This window comes from Panthera onca, chromosome A3, assembly GCF_046562875.1.
Source record: "Panthera onca isolate mPanOnc1 chromosome A3, mPanOnc1 haplotype 2, whole genome shotgun sequence".
Classification (NCBI taxonomy): Eukaryota; Metazoa; Chordata; class Mammalia; order Carnivora; family Felidae; genus Panthera; species Panthera onca.
In genome coordinates this window covers 17,761,594-17,774,684 of record NC_138341.1, presented here as the reverse complement: position 1 = coordinate 17,774,684, position 13,091 = coordinate 17,761,594, and the positions used below count along the sequence as shown (strand labels likewise).

The 13,091-nt window shown below is 37.2% G+C and overlaps 1 pseudogene; it reads right to left on the bottom strand.

Annotated features, from left to right (window-relative positions):
• Positions 1 to 2,123: 2,123 nt before the first annotated feature.
• Positions 2,124 to 3,504, bottom strand: LOC132689744 (SWI/SNF-related matrix-associated actin-dependent regulator of chromatin subfamily E member 1 pseudogene; annotated as a pseudogene).
• Positions 3,505 to 13,091: the final 9,587 nt, after the last annotated feature.

The following is a 13,091-nucleotide window of genomic DNA, read 5'->3' as shown; positions in this document are numbered from 1 at the left end:
TAAAGATGGAGCAGATGTATAACTGTAAAACCCCAGGAAAATTTAACAAGATGCTTTATAAACTCTTTCAGTTGCATAAATGGCCTTCTGAGGATCTTTAGGACATCTCTGGCTTAGCCTTTCTTAATAATAAATTCCTGAAGAACCTTAAGGTCATTATACTGCAACAACCCAAGGTAAGAAAAGGACTTATCTGTAAGACAGTGGTGGATATGAGTTCTGTTTGATAAAGTGGATTAGAAACTGATACATAAAAAATCCACAAAGTTTTCAAGGATATTTTTTATTAGTTTGGACCAAAAGGGGCAAGGACAGTACAAGATGAAAAGGAACACTTTGGACACCACCCCTCCCAACTCTTCACAGGCAGGAAGCAGGCAGAGAAATCTGCTTGGTTGTAAACATAGGCTATTTTTTGTGAAAAAAAGAAATGTTGACCCAGAGGATGAAGCCAAGAATCCGAGATGTAGAACTAAAAGCCAGAGCAAGTAACTTCCTGGAAGTAGGTTGGCACTTTTATCAAGGAACTGGGCAACATGTGCCCTGCTCAATTTCAGAATTGCATTGAACATGGACTACTGTCAATTGCCTACAGCAATTATCTAGGGCTGACCTGCCATTGTATCTTGGATATGAATGCATAGGATCATTCTTTCTTTTTAGTTTATAGTTCTTCACACTGAGAACTATAGTACTAAAGGTGCCATATCCAAAATGCCTCTTGCATCTAGACCTGAATTAAACAACAATATCCTGGAATTTCTAATGGGATGAGAATATGGGATCTTGGAGGAAGAGCATCAAAGATAAACAAAGCCATATATTAATTAAAGTGGTGAAAACAGATTCTGTTCAGTCACTCCTGACACTTGGGAAGAGAGGTGAGTGACCTCCATTTCCATGTGAGCAGAGGAGTTTGGGTGTTTTAAAAGGATAAGTGAGGGAGCAGGGAAGGAGAGCGGCAGGGCTCAAGTAAAAACTTACAAAGTTGGTCAGTGTAAATGAGGTTAGGTCAGCTGTGTCTGCTAAAATGGCAATAATTGAAGTTAGGATTCTATTCCACAGAGACTGGGAGACTGAGGCCCTATCTTCCTGATGATTACATTTCAACAAAGCAGCTTTTAGGTCCTTGAGAAAGACACTCCTGAGTTATAGGAGATACGTATATATCTCAAAGGAAGAGAGAAAGGAATCACAATTGTAAACTCTTCATAAGAGGCTGGGACCTATCTTTAGGTGTTTGCTAGGACAAACAGTAGATTCTCCTGGCACCCTTAAGCTTTCTCGGGTCAGCTTTTTAATGGAATGCTGGGGTCATCCTAAGGACACAGCCTTATGCGGCTAGAAGCCATGCTAGAGTTTGGTCCTGTCTTAGTGCACAGGTTTGAATGGAGTCATGCTGTGCTGAGGGTTCTCCAGTTCTCAGGAGGTGAGTGCATTTTGTATGTTAGAGGATTATAAATAATTTATAGCCAGAAGTCAGACTGGAAATTTTAAAACATACCCTGCAAATTCTCTGATACTCTGACTATCAATAAAGGGCTATAATTGCCCTTCTTTTGAATCTGGGACAGCTTGTGGCTGACTGATAGATAGGATATGGCAGAAATGATGCCATGGACATCCAAGGCCAGGTCATAAAAGTCTCTGTCCACTGGAGCAGCCAAACTTGGAGAATAATCTTCCATGTTAGAAGAATGGACAATTATTTCCGGAAGAATGGAAGGTTGAATAGATTAGAAGACTACAGGATGATTACTAGGTACCACTAATGGATCAGTTGAAGTATAAGTCATTCAAGTAATATTGGTAGAGTGCATAAAAGCTGATTGAATAAATGAAGTAATGAATGGATGTCTTCATAGCGGACAATGCTGTATCTGAATTGGAACAACATTAGAAATAAAATAAATTTAAGTAATTAATGATAAATTTCTGAACACAACATTTAAAACATGACAAGATAATGGATCCTAAGTTATGTAATGGTCATGTTAGGAACTTTGAAGGTGTTTGAAAATTTTCTACTAAAAACAAGAAAGGTCACCTTGCCATGTACAAAATAGAATGGTTTGGATTCATGGTAATTATTTGTTATGTGAATCTCACTTTTTTTTTTAAACTCAAAAAACATCTTTTTTTCATTTAAAAAAGTATTTAGAACACATAAAACAAGGCAACATTTATTCTTTCTTCTCGTCTTCCGCTGTGGGGTCTGCTGGTGGTTCCTCCACGGTTGCACTGTTGTTCTCTGAGCCAGTGTTACTATCACTGGTCCCTTCCTCAGCCATACTGTCCACCCCCTCTTGCCCGCTCTCCTTGTCCTCAGGAGTAGATGTGCCTTCTTCACCATTCTGTTGGCTCTCCGTCGCTTCTTCAAGGTGTGTCTCCTCTGTCTCCATTGGGACACTCTCGTCATCCTTCTTGTCCTCGGTCTTACTGGCAGCTTGCTCTTCCTCAGGAACCATGCTGCTCTGACTGCGTTCAGCTTGCTTCACTGCCTCTTTTTCTCTTTCCTCCTGCCTTTTGCGAGCCTGTTCCTCTGCCTGTGCAATTTCAGCGGCAATTTTTTCCATATCCACTTCCACTTTCAAACTGCACAACCTTGTAAGTTCATTGTTAAATGAATCTGTGCTTTCCAGGAATTTCCTCTTCTTTTCCTGGTGTCTCTCCTCTATTTGAAGAAGTTCAGCTTCTAGTTTTTGCTGATGAACCATTAAGGACTGGACCTGTCGTTTGAGGACCTGCATTCTAGCTGTTGTGACAACTGACCGAACGTCTGGCACCACACTCTCACTAGGGATTTCACTGATGAGGCGGTGGTTTCTCTGGAAACGGGCGGTGGCTGTATGCTTCATTGAAAAGCCATCATCATAATCATCTGGATCTTCAGCAGGCTGAATGCTCATGTAAGGTTCTCCTTTCTCCATGGGAGACTGTCTCTGTCGACTTTCTTCCTCTAAAGCAGCTTCTGCACGACTTTTTGCATTTATATAAGCAAGGTATGCGGGGGAATTATGATAGGCCTTCATAGATTCATTGTACTCTATCTTTTCTGCTTCATATTCGTTTAAATATTTTTGTTTTTCTTCATCAGTGAGATCTCGCCACATGCCACCAATAATCTTGCCAATCTCCCACAACTTTAGGTCGGGGTTGGAAGCTTTTACTTGGTCCCAGACCTTTCTGCTGTACCTCATGTAGGGCATCAGCGGCTTATCTGGTGGCTTTGGGGGTTTTGGAATCGTAATACCAGAAGAGGCCGTGACCCGGCTGATGGTGCCTGGGTTCCCTCCCAGCCTGTAGTTGTTGTAGGCGAGATGACTGTATGGATTGTATCCCACAAACCCTGGTGTGCTGGGCATTTGTGTTGCAGGAGCTGGGGTGGGAGGTGGGGCATAAGATGGTCTTTTTGACATTTTGGAAGGTTAAGTTCTCAGTTCCTTAAGAATGAATCTGAGACACCGCGGGCAGAAAAAGCGCCCGTAGCTCCGGCCTCGTTTTCCTTTTGTCCAATCTCACTTTTAATTAATATGCACTTGTGTGCCTAGCCTTGTGAGGAGAGTATTTTCATGCATCATATACCAAAATGGCAGGTATTATTAAAATACCTTTATACAGATGAGAAAATGCATTAATTTGCCCAAAGAAAAGGACTGGGGTTTAAGACGGGTTTTAGTAAGTCTTTACTATGACTTTTTTTTTAATGTTTACTTATTGTTTGAGAGACAGAGTGTGAGTTGTGGAGGGGAAGAGAGACAGGGAGACACAGAATCCAAAACAGGCTCCAAGCTCTGAGCTGTCAGCACAGAGCCCGACACAGGGCTCAAACTCATGGACCCCAAGATCATGATGTGAACCAATGTTGCACGCTTAATCAACTGAGCCACCCAGGCACCCTTGCCATGACTTTTAAAAAGTGTTTTGTTTCAAAACATTCCACATTTTTTTTTAACAGTTATTTTAACAACTGAGTAAATTAATTTTGGAAACTTACATCCTAAAAGACAGTTAATTAAACTTTCCTGAGATAGCTGAACAGCCTTCTCCCTGGACACCTTCATGCCTTTGCCCAAATGTCACCTTCTGATGGGAATGGGATCTTCCTGGAAACTTCCATTTGAATTGTATCCTCATTCCTGGCATTCCTGTTCTCCCTTAACCTGATCTGTTTTTGTTTTTTTTTTTTTTTTTTTTTTCTACAGTATGGGTCAGGATCACTTTTGAACATACTATATTTTTTACTTATGTTTATTTATGTTTATGGTTCTCTCCCAGCCTTAGAACATAAAGCTCACAAGGTCAAGTGTTTGAATCTATTTTATTCACTGATATGAACTTAGAACTTTTAGGATAGCGCCTGAGACATAGCAGGCATTCAGTACAGATTTGCTGGAAAAAAGAATTTGTGATGCTACACCATGTGCTATGTGCCATGTCTAAAATGGTGATCAGAAAGACAAAACTGCTTGAGGGGGTTTACCCTGTGGTAGGAGAAAATGAGCAGAGATTTTCCCTTATGGTTCAGTGGGTTAATTCAGCTTAATTCAGCTAACTCTTTCTCTTTTATTTAGGGGCTAGTAGTTCTTGATTCCTTCATCCCCTCTTTGTCTAGCTTTTCTTAAATGTTCCTATTTAGTTGGTCCAATATTTCACTCTTATCTTCTCCTCTTATCTTTACATAATATGAAGTAAATAAACTTGAAAGGAAAGTCACTCTTTCAATGAAGCCAAAGCATAGAACAAGGTACTTCTCAGTGTCTTTTCTCTCTGCACTTTTGCAAACACTTCATTTATCTTGTACCATCTAGTGTGGGTTAAATTCACATTTGCCAGAGCTATTCCTTGCCCTCTTGGTTCTCACCCACCTTCAAGTTTCATCAGAACTTGACGGACCTATTATTGATTCTTGGGACATTTTTTTGTTCACTACCCCCCCCCCCCCATTTTCACTATTACAGTAATATTTAGTGAGTAGTACTATTTCCAGCTCTTAGATATCACCTTCAAGCAATAATAAATGGTATAAATCCAGGAAACAAGATGTGTCTCGCTTACTCCAAATATATAAATGCTTATTTCCTTTTGGAACAAACCAATAATATGAACATTTCAGAGTATGCCAAGTTGGTACAAGAAACTATCCACTTGGGAAGATAAAATTGGAGAGGGAGGTCAGTTAGACTGAGGACATTTTAAGAACAACAAGTTCTTAAAACAAATTCTGAAAGTAAAGCTTTCAGTATAAATTATGCCCTCAATTTCTGTATATTATTTTTCCTTCAGAAATGTAAAAGCTGGTAAGAGTAAGAAGTTTTGTTAGTCAACTATAAGAATGCCAAACTCTTGGGTGTGTGCTTTCCCACGTATGCACACATGCACACGTGGACCCACATATACACATGCCATCACAAAGGAAAATACAAGCACACGTGTACATACAATAATCATATTACAGAAGACACCTTTTCCTTATTATTTAGAATTTTTTAAAAATGCCTTTAACTAGTGAGGAGAGTGAAGAACTGTCAGAGAAGGATGTAGTTGACTAAGATTCTGGAGAGTGTTTGGGTTGCAGGCAGTTTCACAATAAGAATTTTATTCTTAGTTAATTGTATCAGATCATGTTAGTATATTTCTATTTTAGTTATTACTTATCTTACATTATCCAGTTTTGATTCTAATTTCTCTTACTGTCACACTATTTTTGTGTTTATGTTATACACTTTATTTTTTATAGTGTATTCTAGTATTTATTATACTTTTACAACATATGCCTAAGGATCACTTTCCCTTCCTTCATGTTCTTATTGTCATCTAATAATCTTTTCCAAATAAAAATGAAATTTGTTTTATCCATTCATGGAAAACAAAACAAGCAGGTAAAAATACCTATAGGATTTTAATGGAAACATGCTCAATTTTTGAAACACTTCAAATACAAATAATAATCTAGAGAAATCTCTCATCTACTATATTAATAATTAACAAACCTAACTGAGAAAAACACATTCCAATACCAAATCATTTGGTAAGATTTAAACACTATTGACAACAAAAATGAATCTTAAAAATATACACTACTTATATAAAGTAAGTGGTATGTTAAATCATGAATTGTTTTTATTTTAACAGTAAAATAAACTCCTAAGTGTTCCTTTTGGGAACAGATACATAAAGATCATTTCTAATCTCATTATCTTTATTTAATTCTTTGTAAATTTTAATTGTTAGAATAAAAAATGGAAAACCTACAAGGATAAATAATAAAAAGATTTAAATAGCACAACATGTAAAAATATAGAAGAAGAAGTTAAAGTGTATGGATTTTGCATGGGGTTTGTACATCAGGAAGTTTATAAGATAGCAGTAATCTGCTTAGAAAAAAAAAGGAAATTGGTATTTCACTGACACAAGCAACAAAATTGTAAAACACGTGAAAGTAGTCTTAATAAGAGATACATGACAACTATATAAATGCAACAGTAAAATGCAAGTTACCGAAGACCTAGGTATGCGGAATAGTCATGTTAATGTAAAAATGAAGTATGTAATATCTTTGTATTTTGCCTAAAATCCTTTATGAAAATGAGCCAGGCAACATTTAGATAATGTAATTATGATCTTAATTTTGTAATTTTTTTTCTCTTTCTTAAGAATACATATTATTCACAAGTCAGACATCCACATTCTTCTCTCCATGATTTACTGTTTGGCATTTTCCTTTCTTCATTGTTCCCATTGTTTTTCTCCATTTCTTATTGTACTTTTTTGATGCTTACAATGATTACCCTAATTGTTCTATTGCATATTTTTTTATTTGTAGAAATGCATTGCTTTCTTTTGTTGAATGGTGTCTGTGCCCTCTTTTTTTTTTTTTTTTTTTAATATATTTCAGAGCATCTCGAAAGTCTTTTTTTTGTATATAGTGTGGAAAATCTTTTCAAGGGAAGTTTAGCTCTGATCCGTTCAAGCATTGTTGTTCCTTTGGCTACGGAATATTGTCTCATTCCCAAACTGGTATTTGCTTTAAGTTTTAATTTGCACACATATCAATAGGTATACAGACAATCCCTGACTCGTGATGGTTCAACTTATGATTTTTTGACTTTATGATGATGCGAAAATGATATACAGTGATATACAGCGATATAATATACTGTACTTCGAATTTTGAATTTGGATCTTTTCCCAGGCTGGTGGTATGTGGTATGATCTTTTCTCGGGATGCTGGACAGTGGCAGCAGCAGCAGCTCCCAGACAGGTGCACGTTCACGAGGGTGAATCACTGATGCGCTTAACAATCATTCTGCACCCACACAACTGTTCTGTTCATCACTTTCAGTGTGGTATTCAATAAATCACATGAGATAGTCAATACTTCTCATAAAATAGGCTTTGTGTTAGATGATTGTGTCCACTGTAGGCTAATGGAAGTGTTCTGATCACATGTGAGGTAGGCTAAGCTAAGCTGTGATGTTCTCTGGTTAGGTGTATTAAATGCATTTTTGACTTACAGTGTTTTTAACTCACAATGGTTTTATTGGAATGTAACCCCATTGTAAGTTGAGAAAGATCTGTACTCTGTGATTTGCTAATGTGTTCATTTGTATCAGGTGATGCTAATGCTGGTGCAGTTCAATAACAGTAGGCTGCTGATATTTCAGAAATCTTTTATTAATCTTTTCCAGATTTTCTTAAGTCTTCTTCTAACCAAGAGAACATCCCTTTGGCAGGGAATTCAGGCTCACTGCAGAGAATATCACTCAGGCTATAGCCACAGTACCTGTCGTTGATAAATTCACTATTAGGCTCATCAAGAGATGGGTAGACAATTGGTGCACAATGAAGCTCCCAATTAAAAAGTAGGCTACAAATAATTCATTAACCAGATATACTTTTAAAAATTATGCAAGTTAAAATTCAAGAATATTTGAATGATAATACTAGCAAATGCAATGACAATCATTTTGTTAAAAAAAAAACAGACGTCACATAGAAAGGGAAAATAAAAGAGAGAGAAAACATTAAAAACAAGTTTTAGAGGTACCTAACAAAACTGAGCAAAATGTACAAATAAGAGCAAAACACAAAATCAGTTATCAGATCTGATGAATATAAAAATAGAAATCTCAGATTTGAAAAACAAATATGGCTTTGAATGCAGGAACAGTGCCAGGAGAATACTAGCATGCCAATTAAGAAAACAATGTGTTTCTGGAATATGACCAAAATAAGATATCCAAACCCAAACGGATTTAAAGAAGAGATAAGAAATGGCAATACTGCCCATACATCATCATAGCATTCTGTAATTATAATTTCTGGGGAATATATTTAAAGAAAATAAGCAATAATTAGTGGGTAGTGTATAAAAGTATACTAATAAGGAATCCTAATAGGACATGCTGTTTAATTTCATCAAAATTATTATCATTTTTGCCCTAATGAATTACTGTACTCAGCCCAGATGGCTCCCTCAGAAATAGAAACAGATAAAGAGGAATAAAATAAATCCACTTTTATAGACATCAATTCACTGACATAAATAAAGTGAACACATGTATAAATTAAAAGATACCAAACAGTTCTGAACTGCCAATGTTTCAGGAGCAATTATTGGATACATCATAGTTAGATTATGCTAACTTCAACTTGTTTTAGAAAACTTTTTGCAATATCAATATCTTTTTTTTTTCTATCACAAAAGTGAAGGCTCTTAAAAAGCCGGCATACTGGAGTAGCCTGACACATTGAATTGATAATCTTAATGCTTCAACCAGAAACAACCAGCAAAGCAGTCTGCATCCCTCTTCAGGACAGTGTTTCCATTAATAACAATTCCAAGTTTAGCTGAGGGCAGTTACTTGAGGCATACATTTTAGAAGCCCTCCAGATGTTTCAATAAATTTTATTTATTTATTTTTATTTTTTTAAGTATTTATTTGTTTTTGAGAGAGAGAGAGAGAAGGGGAGGGGCAGAGAGAGAAAGAGGGAGACACAGAATCTGAAACAGACTCCAGGCTGTGAGCTGTCTGCACAGAGCCTGCCATGGGGCTCGGACCCACGAACCGTAAGATCATGACCTGAGCCAAAGTGGATGCTTAACCAACTGAACCACCTGGGCGCCCTCTCAATACATCTTAAAAGCAGGAGAAAAGTAGGGGATGGGTCATTACATTCACAGACTCCACAGAAAACCAAAGCACTTCAGGTCTAGTTTCTTCTGCTGGGATTTGAGTCGTTGTGATTGTAGACAGAGCACCTTCTCCTTGTATTCCCTTCTATGGCCCCACATGGCACATAGGTTGTGCAAAGTGGTATGCGTGCCCTACATGTTTCCTGAATTAACTAGATAATTTGGAATCTATATATTATATTTCTGTAAGTTTTGTTGTAGACTCAAAGGAGATAAAATACTAAGAGTTTAGGCATTTGATTCCAGGCCCTGAAATAAAATACAAAAGGTGACACTTTGAGCTGGTTGAAAAAAATGTGGCTTAGAAAATTAGTACATGAACTATTCTGACATATAAAAATATTTAAAGCATATTATATGAACACTGTAGATCCTAAATAGTCCATGTCCACTCAGTATAACTTTGAAATTATTTATATAAGTATATTAATAAAGACCAGAATAGAGAATTAAGAGAAGAGGACTGAATCACTCTTTGGGAAACTACTATTTGCCAAGCACTGTATATGTTATGGTATTAATAGTTTAGAATCAGGGAAGGCCTAGGTTCAAACCATGTCTCTGCCATTCCTAGCTAAGTGATCTAAGGAAATTTACTTCCCCTCTCTCTAAATTTCCTCATCTATAGTATTGTGTTTCAAATTTTGAATGTTGCCTAGATGCCAGGTTCCTGAAGATGCATCAGTGAACAAGACTAACACGATTCTGCCCTTATTCAATTTGTAGTCTAATAGAATAATAATAATTTAATCATTTAAAATACATTTGTGGCACACCTATCATATGCCAAATAAAATTCTAGGCAATGATGCTACAGTAATCAACAAGAAAGAAAAGGCCCATGCTCTCATGGAGCTTACATTCTAATGGGGGAGAAAAACTTTTTTTCTAGATTTCTTTTTATATCATCATTACTAAACATTCACAACATTATCGCTGCTACCCTTTTTGGTTCTCTAGGATTTAAAAAACATGAAAAAAATTTTTATTAAAAATGTTTTTAATGTTTATTTGTTTTTCAGAGGGAGAGAGAGGGAGGGAGAGAGGGAGGGAGGGCGACACAAAATCTGAAGCAGCCTCTAGGCTCTAAGCTATCAGCACAGAGTCAGATGAGGGGCTAGAACCCATGAACCGTGAGGTCATGACCTGAGCCCAGGTTGGATGCTCAACAACTGAGCCACCCAGGCACCCCCCCCCCCAAATTGTCTTTTCTAAATAATCAGTTATTCTGATCTCTATGAGGGCCTTCAAGTGTCTGAAACAAGAGAAAGATTCCCTGGAAGTGGTGATTATACCCAGTTGTCCTTGGCCTGTGGAAATATTTTGTTCACAATCTGTTTTACTCACTTATAAACTCAATAATAAAGTCGATGCCACACAAGCAATATAGAAGAAAAATACCCTTGGTTGAGCAGCAGTACACCATCTGGAGCATGCAATGCACGGAATTAAAGGTTTTGTGGAATTTGTAGAACACAGTGATGAATATTTTTCTCTGTGTTCAGTGCATACTCAGGCATTGAAATGTTAAATCATCTCATGATTGGTTGCTACCAGTAGCACCAATTCATATCCCTGGACACCCTCTGAACAAGTCCTAGCACTGATACAGTGGGATATCAGTAAATGGAGTTTAGGTACAACAGATATATGTCCTAGGGTCCCTGGTGTCTAATATATTCGTTATCATGCACGCATTCAGCTAAATGTTTGTGAAGACCTTCTTAAAGTCTAATGGGGGCTGTAAGCAAGGACACAGGCAGTGATTGTAATGCAGTACTTCTCAGAGTCCCACAGGGGGAGAAGAGCAATGTAAACATAATTTCTGGGGCCCAAAGGTCCATTGCCTTCCAAATATCTCTTCCACCTTCTTGCTCATGTTTTATATTCCAGAGGTTCAACAACTCTTTAACTAATCTTGACTGAATGTGACCTGGAATTTTAATTTTTTTTTTTTCCACAGACTAGTCTTGGCTTTCTACATAGTCCCCCTGGCATCCAACTCAGAACATGTTCCTGGTTTTGACTTTGCTCCTTTCATTTGGGTACTGTCAGTTTATAGCATGATTTCATTCTTATTTGGATAGGCTACTCTACCATACCTGGCTGGATGACCTCCTTATTTTTATATATATGCTTTTTCCTTACAGGGTTGACTGACTAGACATAAACCTTAATTTTAATAAATTATTTAATACTTCTTAATTCTTAATTAAAAAAAAATACACAGCCACATACACATTCCCCAAGACTACTTAGTTTAATGCTAAGAGATTAGAGTTAATCATCTTAGGTAATAGTTTCAAATTTTATTGGCTTCTATACTGTAATTGAACTGTCAGATTTTTATTCAATTGATATGTGTTTCTTATGTTGTGCTTTAAATAAGACATGAGATTTGCAACGCTTTTAGGAGAGACTAAACAAATAAAATAATAATTTTTAGCTTATAATTGGTTTGAAGTTTTCAGCACTTAGTTTCAACATAACATTGACTTTGCTGGGCCCTCTGTTTGGAGTTTTTAACTCTCATGAGAGTACAACATTAGAGTTTTCAAGTTGGCATATCATGCACTTCACAGTGTGAACAGATTCAATCAGTTTTGTTTTGTTTTGTTTTGTTTTGGAAAGGGACAGGGAAGGAGAAATATGAAGGCATTATATCCTTATAGGATGAGAGAGAAGCATATTAAGGAGTGAAGGAAGCAAAGAATCCCATAGTTAAGGAAGCTGGAGGGAGGACAGTTGTCCTGGGTTTCACATGTCTGTGGACGGCCAGGACACCTCAAGACTGAAACATCTCATGCTGTTCTTTCTCTTGAGAGTCTGTTTCCTTTCCTTCTTCTTGATTCAATCTTCTACATTCTTAAAGATCTGTTTGAAACGTGTCATCCTATTTCAAGCCCTCTTCAACTCCCCTTTCTCTTCCAGATAGGCTCTACCCTTCAACTGAATACATTGAGTAAAACTGAATGCAGGGCAATTTTGCCTGTACTTAGTGCCATAGAGATAATTCTGTGCTTTATTCAGCTGTATGTGTTTTTACTTCTCCAACTTAGGGAGACTTGGGATACAACTAACATCCCTTGGACACTCATTAGCTCTCAGGCACCATAATTGTCACACATTGCGTACCGCCCTTGCAAAAGCCTTGTAAGTTAAGGACTTCCGTGATATTTTATACCACCCTGAATTTCCTTTATAGTAATTTACAAAATATATTTATTTGGGGGATTACTTTAAATCTTTATCTTCTCTGCTAAGCTCCAGGAGAACATGCACTCTGTATTGTTTACCTCTTCAGTACCCAGCACAGGGCTAGTACCTAATAACCAATCAATAAATATCTGTTGAGTGAATGAATAGATCAATAAAAAAGTATTTTATGCCTATTTTATAAGTGAGGAAACTCAGTCTCAATAAAAGTAAATAACTCAAGGTCACTTAGCAAGTAGGGGCAGCGTTGTGACCAGACTGACAAACATTGATTCCATTCCAGTCAAATCTTAGCCAGACCTCATGGCACTTTACAATCACAGGCTAAGGGATGGTCATGGAGTTCCTGAAACAGAACAGGATCAAGGTAAATACTCGTCATCTGTTTCAAGTCACATTAGGAAGACATCATTGGATCATTCATTTCTTCATTCAGAAACTATTATGCACATAACTGCCTACTTTTCTTGATTCTGGTTCTGCCTGCTGCTGTTGGCCTATGGGTTTGGCAAGATTCTGAGTGGCAACAGGCATCTCTTTTAAATTTGCTGTATCAGAAACTGTTAATTCCCTCTCAACATCTCTTCTGATTGTCCACAAAATGCAATGCTGATTTTTCCTGGCTGCCTACATGTATACTGAAAATGGCTTTTACTGGGATGTAGGAGTGGCTTGG